The sequence below is a fragment of the Dipteris shenzhenensis genome, chromosome 15 (assembly GCF_047967505.1).
Source record: "Dipteris shenzhenensis isolate YYH24624 ecotype China chromosome 15, Dip_SZ_1.0, whole genome shotgun sequence".
Lineage (NCBI taxonomy): Eukaryota > Viridiplantae > Streptophyta > Polypodiopsida > Gleicheniales > Dipteridaceae > Dipteris > Dipteris shenzhenensis.
Genome location: NC_141610.1, coordinates 3,240,259 through 3,260,885, shown reverse-complemented (window position 1 = coordinate 3,260,885; position 20,627 = coordinate 3,240,259).

The following is a 20,627-nucleotide window of genomic DNA, read 5'->3' as shown; positions in this document are numbered from 1 at the left end:
TCATCTCGAAATGTTCGAGGATTAGAGGAGGGCTGTGAGGAGATAGTTGGACACCATAAGTACTTCGCACTTTGGTGCAGGCAGATGGTTGGCATTCGAGGCAACCATGGTAAGTCTACTTCTTCTCATTTAATGTATTATTCTATTTGTTTTACTACATATTACATGCACTTTATCTAACTCTCGTAAATTGGGTCTACAACAAGTTGCGATGGGTTGCCTTCCTACAAATACAGAGATGCAACGCATGTTTTGTGTAGGAACAAAGCCGTGGTTTATTGAGCATGATGCAATGGGAGCGACGGGCGATTGGACTGAGGTGGCTGCTCGCATGGTATAAGTCTACTCCTACTTGTAATCTCACTTTTTAAATTGTTTTATTCTTTAAGTTCCAATCTAGTTTTTTTTTAAAAAAGTTTTGGTAATCATCGCTATATAGTAATGTTCACCAGTGTTGCTATATAGTGACGTTTACCAATGTCGCTATATAGTGACGTTTATTAGCATCGCTACATAGCGACACTTATATAGCGACTGTTCTTTTTCGACACTTATAACGATGTAAATAACGACCTTTGCGCCCGTAAAAAAAAAAAGTGTAAAAAACATCGGTATTTTCATCAGAAAAGAGCCTATGCCTTGTAGTGTAATAATTATATATTATATATTATCATACATATATTTTGAATTATTGGTCCATTCATAATTGCTTGTTTTCATTCTGAATTCTTACAACATTCCTCTCTTTTGATGCATGTTTTCGATGTGAGGGAGCAAGGAAATCCAAGTTAGAAGTAAAATCGAAAGATATTGACACCTTTATTCATATGATTGTACTCCATGTGACACCTTATTCATGTAATTGTTGGGCTTAAACTCCCAAGATGCACAAACAATATGGCCAAGTCAATAACAAATCACCATCCCTGACATTTCCAGGGAAGATCGGGTCCTAACAAACCCTGCGTTGTCTCATGTCCACATCTTTACTCATTCACCTTTCTCCTTTAAAAATTTGATAAAATGTTAGGATTTAGGTTCAATTTCGAGTTACTAGTAAATTTCTCCACGACAGAAAGGCTGCCTACTGCACCCTAGTTTACTACTCTAGAGCCTGCCTTGTAGCCTTACATTCACAAAGTTGTTCTTCTTCTTTTCTTAGCGGCATCTTTCAACTTGTACTCCCGTCCACAATAGACCCAAGCCAAGTGCCCCTCTATAGGATCCCTCATTGAGTGAGTAGGTCAGTCTAAAAATATATATAATAAATAATACATAAATGAAACTAGGTTGTGCTTTTAGAAAGATAACCCATTTAGAGAACCAGCCAACCTGATAAGAGAAAATGTAAAGTAGCTTGGATAAATATTACAATAAAATTTTCTAATAGCTTGTAAGGGAAAGAAAAGGCATAAATTAGGGAGAGAGAAAAAAGCAAGTGAAGGTGAATAAACATGAGAAAAGGTAGATGACTCAAAAGAGAGGAGAGAAGAGTGTGGATGGACAAATAAATATGAGTGGGGACCCTCATTTAAATGATCACATGCTTTTTGTCATACAAGCTAAACGACAAAACAATACACTCTTGCTCATATAAGGTGAAAACTTAATCTTTGACATCAACTAAATTGCCATTACCTTAAATTTAAACTAACACTGAGCAACGTTAAAAACGTTAACATGACTTTTTGAACTAGGTCTCCAACATTTGTCTCGACTAGTGAAACAAATCTCCATCGTTTCATAGATCCTTAATAGGGCCAAAACAGAAGAAATGGAGAAATTTTCCCAAGTTTTTGGCCTATGTTGGAGGGGTAGGGCTTAGCAATGATCCCACTAGTTTTGATACTTTTTGGTATTTTCTTGGTGTCTAAAATTCCTATTGGTGGCTGCTCTAGGGACTATTGATTTGGGTTCTACCTCCGCTATGTCACCTTTCTCTTTTCATCTCTGCTTGCCGCCATAAACAAAGGCTTCTTGATGCTTTCAATACAAACATTAGTGCATCTCGGATCTCATGCCCCAACCTATCAATCTGTTCTCCTCTCTTCATAAAACGAAGGCTTCTTGATGCTTTCAATAAAAACATTACTGCATCTCAGCTCTCATGCTCCACCCTATCAATCCAATCTCCTCTCTTCATAGTAGCCTTGCTTGACACCAGCATGCTTTTGGGTTAAGAATATGTCAATTTGAGAATGATTTCGCCTCTTCTTCTTATTCTTTATGCTTTACTTTAGAGGCCACAACATGTGCATAAATTTTTTTTAAAGCTCTTCATCCTAAATTCCTTATTTGATGTTTACAGAATTTCATACTTCTTTACCATGTGTTTGATCACTCCCAAGGACTAAACCTACATCTTCTCTTTCCTCATCAACAACCAAGGTGCGACCATCTCCCCATGTCTATAGCAGATGGGCATTGTCGCCCTCTTCACTAGAGGCCTCCCCTTGCGAATCCCCATGGTGGGTACTCTCATGGCAGCATAATGCATGATCTACAATGCCGTGTAGGTGTTTGTGAGATTCCTGAGAAGTAGAGGAGTACAGAAGGATGTCATTGATCTACTACATCAACCCAAGTGACTCTCCTTGGTTCTACGTAACACATAGCTGGCCTTCTACGGTGACCTAGTTTTTGTAGCCCTCTCCCACAATTTTTTCATTCATGGACTGATTATCAATTATTTTAGAAGAGGATTGTGTGATTCCCTCTCCCTTATGCTTGTCTCTAGAATGAAACCCTTTATAAGTTATCGAATATCATGTGATGATGTTCCACTCGGCTCATAAAACTAGATTCTCTGTAGTTTTGTACCATTGATTTTGCGTGATAGTGAGGTTGCCATTCTTTTAGAACTACCATTTTTGTTCTCATCACATAATGTGGTTGGTTCACATTTGTATATTTGGATGATCCCGTTGTTCTATATTTCTCTATCCCTGTTTTTGGGTTTTTCCTAGATCCACCATCTCTCTTTTTGGGCAAGCCTTTTGAATGATAAGAATACCATTCATCTTGCTCATTTAATGTAGATATGTTAACGAAAATTTAGATACTGGCCATTGTTCCCTTTACATAAAGAGTGTGAATGAATGCATATCACAAAACTTGGGGTTTTAAAAATTTGAAGGTTTTTTCTTGATAATTCACAAAAATTTCACCTAAAACATGATCAAATTGCCTAAAATTTTGTAGATTTTACGAAATTGAGATAATAGTATATACCAGTGAAAATAAAAATGTTGCTAGTCCATTGTATATAGTTTAGAGATCTCCTATGAACTTTTTCATGCTATTTTTATCACCACAAATCTTTAATAATTATTTTATATTTCCATCTACTGCATCCGGTCCACATTCTTTCCCTCTTTCACATTCATTGTTTTTAAATCTAGAGTGTTAGGAATGTGTATGTAGGTGGGTGATGCATGGGTAAAGAGTTTAGAGGATATTATCGCTAGAGGTCATGGGGTTTAATAGGGGAATACCTTTTGGTGAGCTTTATATAGTGAGCTTTTAGGCTTTAGCACAAATTTTGGTGGGCTTTTAGGGTTAAACCAAGACTTGCGTGAGATTTTAGTCCTAAAAGCTCACCAAAATTGTTCAAAAGAGCCCTGAAAGCTAACAAAAATTTCCAAGAATAGCCCCAAAAGCTCACCAAAATATTGGTCCCCTTCATTGTTTTGACCATAGTTCATTGATGTGACCACTGCGTAGAGAGCCCAAATTGAAGCATGTAAACCAGGCCCAATTTTAGTGTGTGCCAAGTTTCACAAATTTGAGATTCACTTACATTGTTGTAAAAAAATAAAAGTTAAAGACCATACAGGATGATTTTATTGTGACCAAAGTTTAGGTTGAGGGTGATTTTTCATACAATATAATTACATCAAATGTCTCATCTCAAAGCGATAATCATGAATGCAGGGAAACAAAGAAGGGTTAAGGAGAAAGAGAGATGCATGCATGCTTGAAAGAGAGATAGGATTCAATGGATTGTATTGGCACAAGAAGGAGATGCATATGTTTGATCATACAGTCAATTATTCTAGTAATGGAACCAACAATTGGGTATCCTTACCACACTAAGGCTACCTAGACCTAACCTAGTTGTAGTTGATTACATTGGAGTTAATTATTCTAATACCCCCCCTTAACTCCAAAAATATTGACTCTAAAACATCTTATTCTTCTTTAGTTAGCCCAACATCGACACATCAATCCAATGAGTAGGACTAGGAAGCACTGTAGTAAGTAGATTCATAGCCATTTCTTTAATGTTGATGTAGACCAAATGGATGAGCCCCTCCTTGACGTGATGCTTGATTTGGTGATAGCACATATCAATATGCTTGCTACGATAATCATGAGATTCATTGTTGATGATGGATATACTTGACTAATTGTCATAGTATATTGTGAAACTAGCAATTAGAGGGAATCGAAGCTCACCAAGAATGACATGGACCCACTAGCAATCCAACACTGTAGTGGAAAGAGAGATATATTCAGCTTCTAAAGTTGAGGTTGCAATACTGGTGTGTTCGTTGATGTACCATAGAACTAGGGCTGAGAAAACTTGAAAGAAGAACGTTTGGTTAATTTATGTGAGTCAACATCGCAACACAATCTGCATTTGAGCAATCGATGAGGATGGGAAGAGATTGAGCATGATACATGACACCAAGTTCCTATGTATAAAGAAGCTAACAAAAGAGTCTCTTGACTGCAAGCCACCAGTGAGGCATTCCAGGATCTTGCATGTGTGTGGAAGCATAGGAGGCTACATAGGTGAGGTCCAATTGTGTGTAGGACACTAGATACTGAATGTAGCTGATCGCTTGTCGGAATAGAATGTTTTGTATCTGACCTCATTGGCCAAGGGTCTTTGGAGATGTCTTCTAGGATAGCTTGAGACCCCAACCTCCATCGTTGTGGGAAGGGGTTGAGCATTCTCCATGTTGAACCTACAAAGGATATCAAGAACATACTACTAAGTTTGAAGTAGAGTGGTTGCACCTGTGGAGGCATCTGATTGGATTTGGATGGCAAGTACATACTTAGTGGGACCTATGTCTATGATCTCAACAATTTGAGAGAAAGCTGAAGCTTGATGGAGGTGAGTAAGTCCAAATAATTACATGTGAGAAGGACATCACCAACATATAGATTAATGATGCAGTAGTGATGTTTGGTCTAGGTATATGCTTCTACCGTATTAGCAGACATGCAAATTTCACCTTGTGAAGTTTTGTCCAAGTTGCAACCTGGTGGTATTGTGATAATTCTTTCTATCTTAAATGGTGCCCTATCAACTAGATTTATGCTCATTTGGGAGAGACTAAAATTAAATCGTTTCGACTTCACAAGAAATTGTAGCTTGAATGAAGAGATTTGGAATACTTTTTGATTAGCCTTCTCTTTTAGTGCTAGCATTCATCATGGCTGAGTTTTCCCTTCACCTCCGGAGTGCCGACAGAAAGTCAATATGAAGACTTTGTATAAATGGATGCTCAAGTATGTGTGGGTGTGTGGATTTGTATGTGTGAGAGCATATTTTTATACTATGGTCTACACCCACAGTTGGGTGCTGATGACATCAGTGGGTATGTCATAGTAGCTAGTCCCTGCTATGCATGATGGAGTTTATGGTTTTTCTTATGAGTGATTATCGTGAGATTGAAACTGCACTATGTAGTATTTTTAGAGGATGAGTTTGGGAATGTTCCTGGATTCATCTAGGTATAGAGACTACTATAATTGAGGATGTGAATAAAATCGATGCTTTCAAAGAAATCATGCAAACATCTGTACATATGCCTGGTGACTGTTTGAGCCCATAGATGCTTTTGCAGAGCACTTATACCTTGTCTTCATCACCAAGAGCTACATAGCTATGTCATTATTACATGTTCATCAGGAGGCAAGACACCATTGAGACAAGTTGTCTTCACATCCATGTGATGGAGATAAAGGCTCTGCAGTGTGAAGATGATGTAGGGGCTTTATATGTACACGATGGGAGCAGATGCCTCTATCTAGTCAATGTTGTATATTTGTTGAAACCCATGAGCCATGAGCCTTGCTTTGTCACCCCCCCCCGCACGTCCTCTCTCTTTATCTACATGCCTCTCCCTCCTCATCCTCAACAATGGCCATGGGACCTTATTCTACTCGCATAGTGGAACCTTACATTCATGAATAAATTTTGATTTGGGTCCTCACGCTGCGCTTAAGTCTTGCTAAATTAATTGAGTGTAGTTCTACAAGCTCCTTCAATAATTTTGTGAGTTAAACAAAGTGTTTTTTCACATGACTCTATGATACAATACATACGTGCTCTAGAATATGCTTGAATTAGGTAGCAAGCCTAGAATTGAGAGGACATTGAAAGCTTCATGTTGTCTAGTGACAAAGTGAAACAGTTGTTGCTGGGTATTGTAGGCTATTACAAGAAGTCTTTCCGAGTAACTCTAGACTAGCAGAGCAAGTTGGTGGTGTGCTTGAAGACCATTGTGTGGAGTGTAAAAAGTCTTCAGGTAACCACTTGGCGACTTTTTGACTTAACCAATGATTGATACATGCTCAAAATGAAGATGAGGATATGCGGCCATGCCTGAAGAGTTATTGAGCCAAAGGAATTGGCTACATCCTACCATGACAACTGTTGCGGTCTCAAAACTAGAGTTTAATGCCCAAAAGAGACTAGTAGAGGCATCAGCTGTCTAACTTAGAGGGTAGAGCACGAAGAGAGAGACTCGGCCATGCTACCCCAGGGGTGGATGTTGATTACTATGTAGAGTTAGGAGGATGGAACATTGGTCTTGGGATGAGGCTCCCAGAAGATTGGCAAATGAAGGTCCATCATGACAAGTGGAGTCCACACTCTTCCACAGGAACCTTGGATTTTGAACGGATGGTTGTTTCCTCTCTAGAACATCAAAATAAATTTGAGGACCATGCCAATGAATGAAGAGAAAGATTTCATCAATACTCAATTGGAATTCCAAAAGAATCTCATCAAGAAAAACATGAATGAAGAAGACCAGCCATTGCAAATAACCAAAGAATTAACAGATAAGAAGAGTGGCGTGTTTCTGATGGAGAGAGATGCCACTGAGTACTTGAAGAGGGGAATGTGGATCAGCTAAGGTCCAAGTTATTATTACCATGGACAGAAGATCTACTCTGCCTAATTGATATTTGACTGACCTGCAGGCATGCATATAGTGCAATGAACCCATTCTGTGTTGGTTGATAGTGACCTCATACACATGAATGTAGATATGACAGATGGAGAACTGTGACTCAGACTTGTTCACATCGAGTATCAAGCAAGTTGAGTGGAAGTACCTTTGGAATGAACAGAGAAATCCAAGCCCACCAGCTCCAACATCAAGGTAAAATTTTAGAATTTCAAAGACACTGATGATGTAGACCTGTATAGTCATCTTCAAGGTTTCTTGTAGGTTTGTTATATCAATGGTGCCACAATAGATGAAGAGTACATGGATTATTTTCCATGTATCTTAATATAAAATCACAGAGGTGGTTCAACCAGTTCCCAATTGGGTATTTTCCTGAGTGGTATGTTATGTCAGAAGCAATCCTGTGGAGGTCCAGACAGGAGATCAATGAGCAAGATGTTCGCACAAAGCTAAGTGAGCTAAAACAGAACAAAGGAGAATCTTTCCAAGACTTCTTACCTAGGATGTCAGCTCTTATCAACCATTTGAAAACTGTGCTAGATGACAAGTCTATGGGAGCTTGGTTGATTGCCGGATGCACCCAGGTAGACTTGTGTAAGCCAGAGATAGTCAATCCTACTAAGACTTGTGATGAGTTGCTAGATCGAGTTATCCCTCTTGTGGAGAGTGAAGGCTTGAAAGGCAAGATAAAGAAGAAAGATGCTGATAGTGATACTAAAGAAACAACGGCAAAGAAAGATAAGCTTAAGACCAAGCTGAAGAAGGCCTTGAAAGAATTGGGCATTTGAGAAAAACCAGGTAATAATGAAAAGTGATGTAATAAGTGTTCTAAGAGTGAGCACTTAGAATAAGAATGCAAAATGCAGTATTGGAATACCTGCACCAAGTTTGGGCATGATGACTCGTATTGTTGGTTCAATGCAAAAAAATTGCCAAGTATCAGCAAACCAAGTGACCACTGACATTCGGCCTCCATGTGGCATGTTAACGCTTCTTCCCTCACGTTCCCTTTTCCTCCATGGCCCTCGAGCGTTGCCATGCCTAGTGTCTAGCCTCATGCATTGGATTCTTTTCAAGCTAATAGAATTGGTGTGGCTGTTGGGATCTAAATCTCCACGGCTAGTGGTGTAAAATTCATTACTCCTATGGCTGGGTGTTCTATAGCACCTTCCGTGGGTGGTTCTTTGCTTCTGCGCCTCGAATATGCATATCTCCTGCTCGTAGTTCTCCGTCTCTATGGCTGCAGAACTTCTTAGTTTTAGTGCCTTTAGCTTGTGGTTCTTGCGCATCTTTTGGGTTCTTGTGCCTTTAGCCTACGGTTCTTGCGCATCTTCTGGGTTCCTACACAGCGCCATGCATCTTCTAGTTGACTACGCCTACAAAACCGTTCATGCACATTTGCAACACCTGCACGCTCCTTGGTTGCAGCCAGCATATCTGCGCATCACAAACAGATCATGAATCATGACTGTTTTCTAAGTTCCTGCGTCTTCTGGTGCATCTGCGCATCACGGATAGATCGCGATTGTTTTCCTAGGTTCCTATGTCTTCTGGCACACCTATGCATCACGGATAGACTTTTTGGGCTCCTGCAAAAGATGTCGCGCCCCTATCCTCTTCCTCCTCTCCTATCCTCTCTTTTTATTAAGGAGTGGGAATTGAACCCAAGACCTCCCCATTCACAAAAGGAAGACTTACCAATGGGCTAGCAAATAGGAAGCGATGAAAGTGTAAAGATATTGCTTATATGGTAAAATCTCATGAACTGTAACTCTCTAACCGTAGGGAGTTTCCTCTTGTTGTAAAAAGCAAAAGTACTTCATTTCATGTGCTCTATTCATATCTGATACTAGATCATAGATTCTGAACTTTTTCAAGTTCACTGACACACACCACACGAGGAGGATGGATATTTATGTCACTTCTCGATGAGCTAAGGATTTGGTACTTGGCCCTCCCCTCATTACGAATACCAATTGGCGAGATCTCTTTCTTGATCTTCATGTCAATCTTCAACAACTGATTGTACAATGCATTGTTCAAGGAGACGATGGGTGGGATGATACATTGTGGATGATTTAAGGTGAAGAATTAGTGATACACTGGAAAGACTTTGATTTCAATTCTACTCATTGTGTGGTGATCAAGCTACTTGCTGCATCGGAGGTAATTAAAAGGGTGACATTCTTTGAAGGGTGGGATGCTCCCCAAGCTTGGGGGGAGATTTGGCGCATCTGCTTATTAATTCCTGTGGATAAACTCGTCTTGAATGATTTCTTCACGATCTCATTACAAAGGTTTCTAGGGCCCGGCTATGGTTGGTAATGTTTCGACCAAGGAATCCCTTTGTACCTAATCAACCTTTTGTGCCTCATTTTGAGCTTCAAGTTGTAATTCTTTTTGGTCTAAAGATAAACTATCAACAAAGGATTGCAAGTTTATTTGGTGCTGAACGTCTTGCTCAAGTATTGAATTCTCCCCACCCTCTCCTTCTACCTATCTTGGACTACCGAGAAACTTGGGATGTTTGGATTTTAGTCTTGGTGTGATGACATCTTGGCTCCTCCAATTTGACGGTGCATACAAACCTTCGACCAAGGCTGCTAGTGTGGGTGTGAAGCTCACTTCACCAGGGGGTGAGGTGTATTGTTATAGCAAGTCTGCACCAACAAGTACTTGCAACCAAGCTGAGTACTCGACACTCATTTTTGGGCTACAAAAGGCACAAGAACATTGTATCAAGCAACTTGAGGTGCAAGGAGATTCTCAACTCGTGTGTGAACAAGTTAGTGGAAGGTGAAAGGTGCAGAGTGAAGGCTTGGTTCCACGACATCAATAAGCATTGGAACTTTGCCAACAATTTGAAGAGGTAAAAATTCAGCATATCCCTTGAGCTCAAAATATAGTTGTTGATTTCTTAGCATGTGAAGCTTGTACTTCAATCATGCATGAAGCGAGTTGAAGCACTGTCCCAACAAAGCCGCAAGCCATAAAGGAGGGTGATCATTTGTAAGGAATGCAAAGGTTGTGGTCATCATGAAACTAAGTGTTGGGCATATTTGATACGAGTTTACCCACTTCGGAAGATCATCAAAAAGGTCCTCAAGGACATTGCTCAAAAGAAGGATGCCAGACTGCACACCTCTTGAAGAAATAACATGACGATTACAAGAATTGGAAGAAGCTAAAGGTGATGTGCAAGCTCTCCAAGTGTTGACATTTGTCATGGCATTCTTGTTTGCTTTGATGAACAACCTCATGCAGCGTCATGTCTCTAACCCTCGCTTGTAAAGATGGATGCGATATCATGAGGGTTGGTCCTTTTAAAATTGTCTACAAGCTATTCTATGCTGAAGATTCTTCCCGTGTAGTATTTCACAATACACCAATCACAGCCTACCCTACCTATGTGTGCTTTGTGGATGTATCTTCGCCTGATTTTCAGTTCAAGCTACCTGTTTTCATTGTTTGCCAATAGATAAGCCTCATTTCGACTCTCTCTTTTTCATTTTTCAAGCATAGCTAACATTTCGGTATTCTGTGGATGGGTTGAAGAAAATCCAAATGAGTATGTTGTGGCCTTCAAGCGCCATTGTGTTTCTCTCAACTTTCTTACTGAAAATAGATGGCTGTTGGTTCTTCCCACATTTCTAGAGGGTTTGTGGCTCAAGTGTGGTATGAGAAGCAGGCCGCTGACATTCGCCAAAGCTGGCCAAGGTTAAGGCCAAGGTTAACAATAGCGATGATTGAGTATTTCGACAAAGAAGAGGAGCCGAAGAATGTGTACCTACAGGTGGCAAACTTGAAGTAGTCAGAAGGTGAGACGACGTGTCAATATGTGGATCGAGCGACCATGCTCCTGGACTGTTTAATTGCCATGCAGGAGGACAATGTCGGATTTCAAGCTGGAATGACTCAGCATGTGCTGGGCTACCTTGTAATAGGAGCAAGTGACGAATTTCGCCTCAAGCTTAAATGGGAGAATCCAAAAACTATGGTGCTAGCACATGAGATTGCTCAAAAGTTTGATAAAGTTCACTCTGACCCTGCTTCAAAGAAGGCGATTGTCCCTCCGCAATGCCCTCAATTCTTGCAACAACAACTTGGGGGGTCTAACTCAGCGGCATACCCCCACCCCTCATCAAGGATGTATCCACCGCCTCCACCTCAAATGTATGGTCCTTCCTTAGATACTTACCCTCAACAAGGAGTATATCCTAGCCTCGCCCACGAGCCCCCCTCCTTCCTACTCCCCCGGCCCCTCCTGCTAAAGAACCCGGAGTTAATGACCTAGCCAAGGCCCTGAATGATCTTTGGCTTGAGATGGTGGGCATCAAAAATCAAGCCAATCGCCCTCCAAGAGAACGTGCCAATGTTGTGTGCTATGAGTGCCACCAGAATGGTCATTATCACACGGAATGTCCCAATATTCCAAGGGTGAATCTTCTAAGTGAATCAGAAAAAAGTGAATCAGACACTGAGAATTCTAACGTAGAGATCCTTGACCTCGGGAAAAGAAGTCGTACCACATTGGACCCCTCTCCAAACCATGGACCAGGCCACCCCAGGAAGAAGGTGTCCTTCTAAGAGCCCTCAGATGCTGAGATGGTAGACCCACCAATAGAGAAGACTAAAAGATCTCACAGGAGTAAGTGGTGGGTCTGGGCAAGAGGACTATTTGGTCTCAGGACCTTGCTCATTGGTCTTTGAGCATCACGCTCCCTCAACTAATAGCATTAAGCCCTAAGGTGAGATGTGAGCTGTAGTAAGGGCTCTCAACAAGGAGGAGCAAGAAAAAGAGAAAGGTACGAGAGGTCTCTTCTAACTTTGAAGAAATCGATCGGCACCCACATACAGTAGATGTCATCATAGATAATTGCCGTGTTAAAAGTGTGTGTGTTGATGGGGGAGTACAAGGCACTCCTCCACTCGAATCGAGGTAGCAGATGGTCGATGACTCACCAACCTAGGAGTCATTGAGGATTTGCCCATCATTGTCAATGGGTTGACCACCACCGTCAATTTCTATGTAATGGACATCGAAGATACATGGACGAGTTACCCAGTAATACTCGAGAGACCATGGTTGAGAAAGAGTGATGCAGTTAACTATTGGAAGATAGGACACATGTCTTTTGGTGCTTCTAAGGAGAAGATCCCAGTGCAACCAGGTGCCACGGAACCAAAAGAAGAAGAGCAAGATAGTGATACTCTCTCATCCTCTATGTCTGAATCAATGGAAGAATCAAATGGGGGGGAGGAGCTCTCAGAGGAGGAAGTTTACATGATGGGGGTGTCTCCGACCCCGCCACCTACAGAAAAGGTAATAGCTAGTCCTCAACAGCTTGAATCTGTGCTTTTCCCAAACCTCACTCCAAGTGAGAAAGATGAGTTCCTAGAAATGTTCAAAGATTTCCCTGACCTCTTTGCAACTAGCTACCACCACCTTCGCCATGTGACTGCCATAGAGCACAAGATAGAGTTGAAGCCTGATGTCAAGCCTGTAGCTCAGAAGTATCAGAGATTAGGGACCCTACAGACTGATGCTTTGTGCTCAGAGTTGTAGAAACTTGTAGAAGCTGCCCAGTTTATTGTTTCAGTTCACAATACTGAATGGGTTTCACCAGTGGTAGTCACCCCAAAGAGAAACAACAAGTGGCGGGTCTGCATCGACTATAAGAAACTCAATGCAGCCACCAAGAGGGACCATCATCCTCTTCCCTTTCAAGACCTCATTCTTGAGAAGGTAAGTGGTCATGAGATGTATACTTTCTATGATGGTTACTCCAGGTTTTATCAAATCAGAATTGCTGAGGAGGATATGCTTAAAACCACATTTGCCACACCTTGGGGGACATTTGCATTCAAAGTAATGCCATTTGGCCTAGCAATGCTCTTGGTACCTTTCAAAGATTTATGCAGATGGTGTTTGCTCCTTATTTGGGGGTTTTCTTGGAGGTGTTTTTAGATGATTTCTGTATATTCTCGACATGTAAGGAGCACGTCATGAAGGTTAGGTTGGCCTTCCAAAGGGTCAATGATGAGAATGGCAGCCTTAACCTTGATAAATGCACCATTGGAGCCACTCAAGGGAGGTTACTGGGTCATATTGTCTCATATGAGGGCGTCAAGCTTGACCTCGAGAAGATAGAAGCTATCCTCAAGCTCTCCCCGCCAATAACCAAACGTCAGGTATGCTCATTTGTCAATCTAGCAAGATACTATCACCGCTTCATTGATCAATATGCTCCTTTGACGCAACCCATGACTATGCTATTAAAAGATGGAGTTGATTTCGCTTGGGATGAGGATTGTGATCGTGGGTTTGTACAAATCAAGAGTGCTCTGGCTTTAGAACCCATTCTACACAATCCTGATTGGTGGTCAAAGAATTTCTATATCAATCTTGGGTTTGGTGAGCACACTCTGGCGGGTATTCTTCTCCAGCAAGGGCAGGATCGGTTCATGTATCCCGTTCGATTTGCTTCTCGATAATTGCTCGAAACTAAATGATGCTACTCTGAGGCTGACAAGCATGTTTTGTCTTTGGTGTTCTGCATTGAGAAATTTAAGCATTATGTGGCTGGAAAGTCCATCATAATCTGCAGCAATGGTCTTACAAAGCAGGTTCTTCAATCACCAAATCCCATGGGTTGGTTGGCCAAATGGTTGGCAGTTTTACAAGAATATGACTTTTCTTTCAAAATTGTAAAAGGGGGTTGTTCCAACTTGAAGAATGCTTTGATTGATTTAGAGGAGTGCCTCGATGTAACCCTTATAGCGGCCATAGAAGTTGGGGATCCATGATATGGTGGAATCTATAGGTTTCTGACCGCTTTCTCCTTTCCTTCAGAAAGTACTAGCTATGAGAGAATCGTAGAGATAGTAGGCGCTACACTCTCTTTGATGGGGTGTTATACCGTCAAGGCCTGGATGGGGTACTAAGATGGGCCATTGATGCAAATGAAGTACCTAAGGTATTGAAGCATTATCATGATGGATTTTGTGGAGGCCACTATGACGGTGACTACACAGCTAAGAAGATTTTACATGTTGGATACTATTGGCCGACCTTGTTCAAGGATGTCACTATGTATTGCAAAACTTGTGAACCATGCTAATTGTTTGGTAGGAAGGATTTGCGTCCTGGGCAACATCACCCAGTGATGTCCATCCATCCATTTCAGAAGTGGGAAATAGATTTTGTTGGGCCCCTACCCATGATTGCCTGCAAAAAGAAGTATCTTTTGGTAGTCACTCAGTATGTCACTAAGTGGGCTGAAGCTATCGCCCTCCTGGCTGCAAATGGTAAGGTAGTTTCAAATTTCATATTTGAACGTATCTGCACAAGGTTTGGGACAACAATGGAAAGAGTATCTAACCATGGGAGTCCATTCTTAAACGAAGCAGTGGAGTTGCTCATGGATCGCATGGGTATTGATCACTGCACTTCTAGCATCTATCATCCAGCATTCACTGGTGGACAAACGGAGTGGACCAATCTCCTCCTTTGTAAATCCATGGGAAAAATGGCCAGAGGAAACATGAGCTAGTGGGATCAGAAGGTCACTGAAGCTATGTGGGCTTACAACATCACTCATAAAACGTCTATAGGTCACACTCCTTTTGAGTTGGTGTACGGTACTGAGGCAGTTTTACCACTAGAGATAGAGATTCTGGCCTTGAGATTGGCACGACAACAGAGGATGATAGAAGATGAACATGTAGAGGCCAGGTTGGTACAGCTTGAGAAGTTAGATGAAACCTGACGCCTTGCACTACATCAAACAGAGATCCAAAAGAATCGAAAAAAGGCCCGCTTGGATGCTAAAATTCGCAAGGGATGGGAAAGACACTTTGCTGAGGGGGATGTTGTGCTATGCTTTGATAACAGATTGGACCACCAAATGGATAAGAAGTTCCTGCCACTGTGGACTGGTAAAGTCATCAAGGAATGTAGCAATGGGTCTGTACAAGTTCAGGAGCTACATGAGCCATATGGCAAAAAGGTGATCAACAAGCGTTGTCTCAACCCTTTTGTCTCAAGCCCTTCTTTGTGCATGATGGTCCCAGGCATGGAAATGCTGTGCATTCCTTGCCTGGGGGGGGGAACTGTTATGGATAAATTTGACCAAAGTAAAAGACATAAATATGTGTGTGTGCTTGTATGTGTGGCAATAGTATAATAAAATATGGTGTGCATAAGGCCCAGGGTTAAGGTGGCAGGGCATGACCATGTGCCACCATCCATGTAAGAGGACCCATAATGTGTGTTGTACATAATCCATGGTAGTAATAATATAAAATGATAAGGTGGCATGGGTCCTCCATGCACCACCCCTCCACCTAGGCAGTCCCATGCCTACATTTAGTGAGATATGGCCCAAGGACCATGGGAGAAGTAATATAAAATAGGTGGAGATAGATATTATATTGGATTATTCCCTCCATGTACGATAGGCCCATGTGGGGGGGGGTGTAGAAAGTCCAAGAATGCAAGTTAAATAATGGGAAAGTAGGATGAGGTGGCAAGATTCCTTGCACCAACCCTCCACTTGTCCTCCTAGATGTTTGAACATATGATAAAATTGGGAAGAGACCAAGGGAGTATCTTAGACTTGGGATATGGGGGTTGATGTATGTGGAAAAATGAGGCAAAGGGTTGTTGCACACAATTGAGAGTGTGTAACCACCTAGCCCACATGGGACACTCTTCCACACACACCATGCATGTGGGAGGATGCATTTATTGGGAGAGACCCCCTCTCTTGGCTATAAAAGGAGGAGGCTATTCCTTAATGGAACATGCTCATTCTTGTAAAGCCACCTAGCTAGTACTTTGATTTCCCTCCCCATCCTTCCAATAAAGCATGACTCTCTTCCCTTGATGTCTCCATCTCTACATTCCACCTCCCATCGTGTACATGCTCCTCTTCCCCCTCTTCCTTCCCCCTTGTGCCATAGTCCCGCTCTTCATTCCCACCCCTCTTAATCTTTTTTTTTCCCCACCTATGTTAACGCTTCTTCCCTCATGTTCCCTTTTCCTCCATGGCCCTCGAGCATCGCCATGCCTAGCCTCTAGCCTCATGCATTGAATTCTTTTCTAGTTAATAGTATCCATGGCAGATCAATGGCCAATTGACCCAAAAGGTATGCTATAGGGCGTCGTAATTTCTGTAGGTGGTAGTTATTATACAATCCATTTTATCATAATTGCCATGGAGCAACATGCCTATCCAATTCTGTTGAGATGACCTTGGCTTAAAAGTAAAAAATTACTCCATGATTGGGGTCTAGAAGAAATGATCATCAAAACAGATAACTAAGATGTTTGCATTTCTATAAATCCTCAAAAGATTTTGAGTAGTTGTCGGCCTAAGGATTTGGAGGTCACATATTTGTTCCTTCAAGATGTCGAGTCATGGTTGATGTGATTTTGACTAAGACCGCGCAATCATATGAAAGTGATTGGGATACCAAACTTCATGTTGCACTTTGGGCTTACTAATGAACTGCCTACAAGGTTACTATAAATCTAACTCCTTTCCATATGGCATTTGGATAGGAAGTGATAGTTTCTATTAGAATTTATTGTTCCCAGTCTTGTGTAGCAACTAAGCATCTGTTAGTTGAGTCCGAGAAAATCGAGGGACGATTGCATCAGCTAAGCCACTTAGATGAACTATGGCTCCGAGTAGCCTGGTCACAATAGGTTATTCAATGCAAAAGGAAAGCCTGGCATGATAGGCATATTGTGCCTCATCACTTGGAAAAGGGTATGCTCATATAATTGTATAATGCTAAGCTGGGACCTCTTAAAACAAATTTCAAACTCGGTTGGAATGGATCCGATAGGTTGATTGAAGTCTTTTCTAATGGGACAGTACAACTCAAGGATTTGCAAGGAAATGTGTTCCTCGAGTTACATGATGGGAGAAAAGTGAAGCCTTACTGAGCAACTGGTTCCTTGGTCACAAGAACTTTGTTGTAGGTCACTCAATTGACAATGCCTTGGTTAACTTTGTGCCAACACGAATGCCAATTAACTGTTTGGTGATAGTAGAAGGGATACGTTGCATGCAGACACGTGGTACTTTGAACGTTAAGGGGGCATGAAGCACTGGCGGAAGAAATCCTGGACTCATATGACACTAAGGATCACAATCTGATTATTGAGGATGTCCATGTTCTTCTAAGCTTTGAATTGTTGGAGGAGATTTTTTGGAAGAAGGCATCTACAGCTCTCGATTAATTAGCATCAACCAAGCATTGTGATGATTATTTTGATGAAGGAAGCTACTCGAGCTCACAGGGGTACTTGATCAATAAGGCACTCGATGAAGGCCTCTGAGTAGTATGCAGATTTCTATCAGAGCTTATTGCCCTGAAGAAAAGCTTAGGATATGTGCGACGACGATGTGGCTCGATTGGTTGCGGCACTGGAAGACAGCCTTACAATGGATTGGTTTTCTATGCTCGAGAAAGTGTTCAAAACACAGCTAAAGGCTGTTAGTATAGGGCAGAACCACTAGAACCTCGGCTCCCACCTATGTGTGGTGCACTTTAGTCTCTTTGACATGGCTGCAGTAGTTGCCTACGAACACCTTTCATTGAGTAAATGGCTCGAATTTCGACCATCTTTGTTATGAGAACTTCCACACAAAGGTAGACTTGCACGAATAGCAACCCTTGCTATATCATCATCAATTTCAATAATTGATGCGATCTTATTTGCTTGCAAACTTGTTACACGCATAATCTTGCATCCAAATTACCCTTGGAAAGGTCAGCACCCCGTCTAGGCATGTCACCTATATATATACTTCATTAGAACGAGTAGCATGACCCGTCTATGTTGGCCGGTTGTACTGGGTCTCAAGGAATGTCTTTAATTTCAAGAACTAAAATTGAAAGTTTTATTTATATATCCCAAAATTTCAATGAAAATTTCAAGTTGAATCTTGGTTAAGCGTTAGCAATGCATACACAACTATCTGTGTGTGTGTGTGTGTGTGTGAGAGAGAGAGAGAGAGAGAGAGAGAGAGAGAGAGAGAGTGAGCAGCATCAACGTCCTCAAAGCTAGAAAATGGTTTTTGTCACTTCCTAGGCAGCCCATGGCGCGCTTGGCATCCGAATTTGCAAGCATCTACACATGCAAAACATGAAAAGGGCAATGTAAGCTCTACAGAGATCAGCCAGACTCTAGGCAAGCATAAAAGATCATAGAAAGGAGAATTTGAGGAGAGAAAAATCAAAGGGATCATGGAAGGGAGACCTACACAGGTTTGATCCATTGAACAAAAGTGAGGAGGAGGCAACCATGGTTGATCTTAGTCTTACTTGCAGCTATGGTGATGGTGGTTCCCCCTTTTGCTTTCTAGCAACAACTAAGCAAGGAAGAAGAAGAGCTTGATGTGTGGAGGAGATTGAGCTTCGTCCTACTTGAAGCTTTGGTGATGTTGGCTTCCCCTTTTGCTTTCTACCAACAACTGAGCTTCTTTGCCCCCCTCTCCAAATTTCCAAACGATCAAAATGCATAAATTTTCAAAAGCCTCTACAATGCTGTGCAATGTGCAATCAAGAGTTCAAAGTTCCTGAGGTTTTATTTCATAGTTTCTTCTCCATCCCTAGAGTGGATATGCAATTCCATTTCTACTTTTCTTTCCCTCCAAGTCGTTGGGCACATATCCTAGAGACTTAAGCCTAAACAAAATTAGTTGGATCCTAATTTGCTGTTTAAGATTATATGACGTCCTCCTCTTCCTCCTTCCTCTTGTCTCTTGCTAATCTTTTACATCTCTTTGAGAAGTCGTCGTGTGATAGGGCCTACCAGTGTGAGTCAACTAACTAGACTGCCCAGCGAAGTCGATGCCGATGAGAATTCCTTTGCCTGCAAGTGCCCTCTAGATTGCAACTGTCTAGGCTGCCCACTCCCGCATTGTCACATATCATCTTGCATGCCCAGATGGTGATTCCCTAGACAACACAGAGTGGAAATACGGTGCGATTATGAAAAGCTAGATGACAATTACAAAAAGATTAGATATATATTCTTCCTGCAAAGTGCCTACAATCCTCGTGAATGATGCAAACACTTTCAGAGAATTCAAAAGCACCATTCGACGGAGGATGGGCTATTAGAGATGGAGTTGCTGCCATAGAGGTGCCCAAGAGGGCTCGTGCTGAGCTTAATGCAGAAGAGTTTCATCACTAAAGATAGGGCTATGGCTGATGCTACCCAGGGAAGCCACAGGCTGAGCTTGCGTTGTCATAGAGGCAGTTGTGACCAAGGGGGGGGGAGAAGAAACAACGGAGCACTACGCAAGCACAACGCTCAATTTCTTAACATTCAAAATGGAGTCTTGTGTAGATGTAAGGTCCAAAAACTGTCCGGCTACCATCCCTTTAGACCCAACAGTTTTGCTCAGTTCTACAATCATCTCACAATCAACAATCAAACACTTATACCCTGTCTTCAGGATGGAAGCAAGGATGAATAATGCCATTCATATCAAGATACAGATTGTCAAATTCCATTCGATTGGGCTTTGGTTTGGTTCTATCTACTGGTTGAAGTCATCCTTCAATGTGTTGTGGCTCCTCTTCAACCACATCTACGGCATCTCCAGCAAGAATTGCCAAAATACCTTGTGATTTGTTGGATTGCCTCCAGGAAAATTACGTCATAGCAGGTTGAACGTCAGCTCTCAGTTGTTGCTAATTCTGTTACTCCTTCAGAGACGCTCCAAATGAAGAGGCGCTAAAGAGCCACTCATTGCAAAAGAAAGCTGGAGGCATGGAGAGAGCGCCTACATCATGGAAGGGGGAAAAAAAGATTCATAACGAAATGACACGAAATGCAAGGAACCCGAAGGCTAATGTGAGATTGAAAGCTTATTTATACAGTCAAAGACCTTCGATTGCAGCTGGATATATATCAAGACTTGCTATAGGCGTTGCGAGCTTCGGCGTCCCCGTTCTCAGGAGTACTCATCGCGAAACAAAGGCATCAAAGGCAAGAAAAGGAAAGATGGATGAAGGGAACAAAAATTTCAAGGAACGGGAGGCGGGATGAGGCGATGAAATGCAAACAAAAGATTGGGAGAGATTAAAAAATCGTGATTGAGCTCGCAGACAGTGAGCTCTCCTATGGCTGGAACAATCGGCATCTTCTCTACTGCTGCTATTGCTACTTCAACAAAAAGCCCTCGTTGGATTTCTTGTTCATGAATCGAACAGAAAAATGGGCAGGGAGAAGGGATTACGACACGTACAATCGTTCCATTTCCTTGCCTATTGCTTTGGGCAGGGGAGGATCATCGGCATTGAACTTCTTCAGCTGTTCCTCCATGGTCTACGTGCACTCTCCTTGCGTTGCTTGCCTGCATTGTTGTAATTTTAGCATCTAGAAGG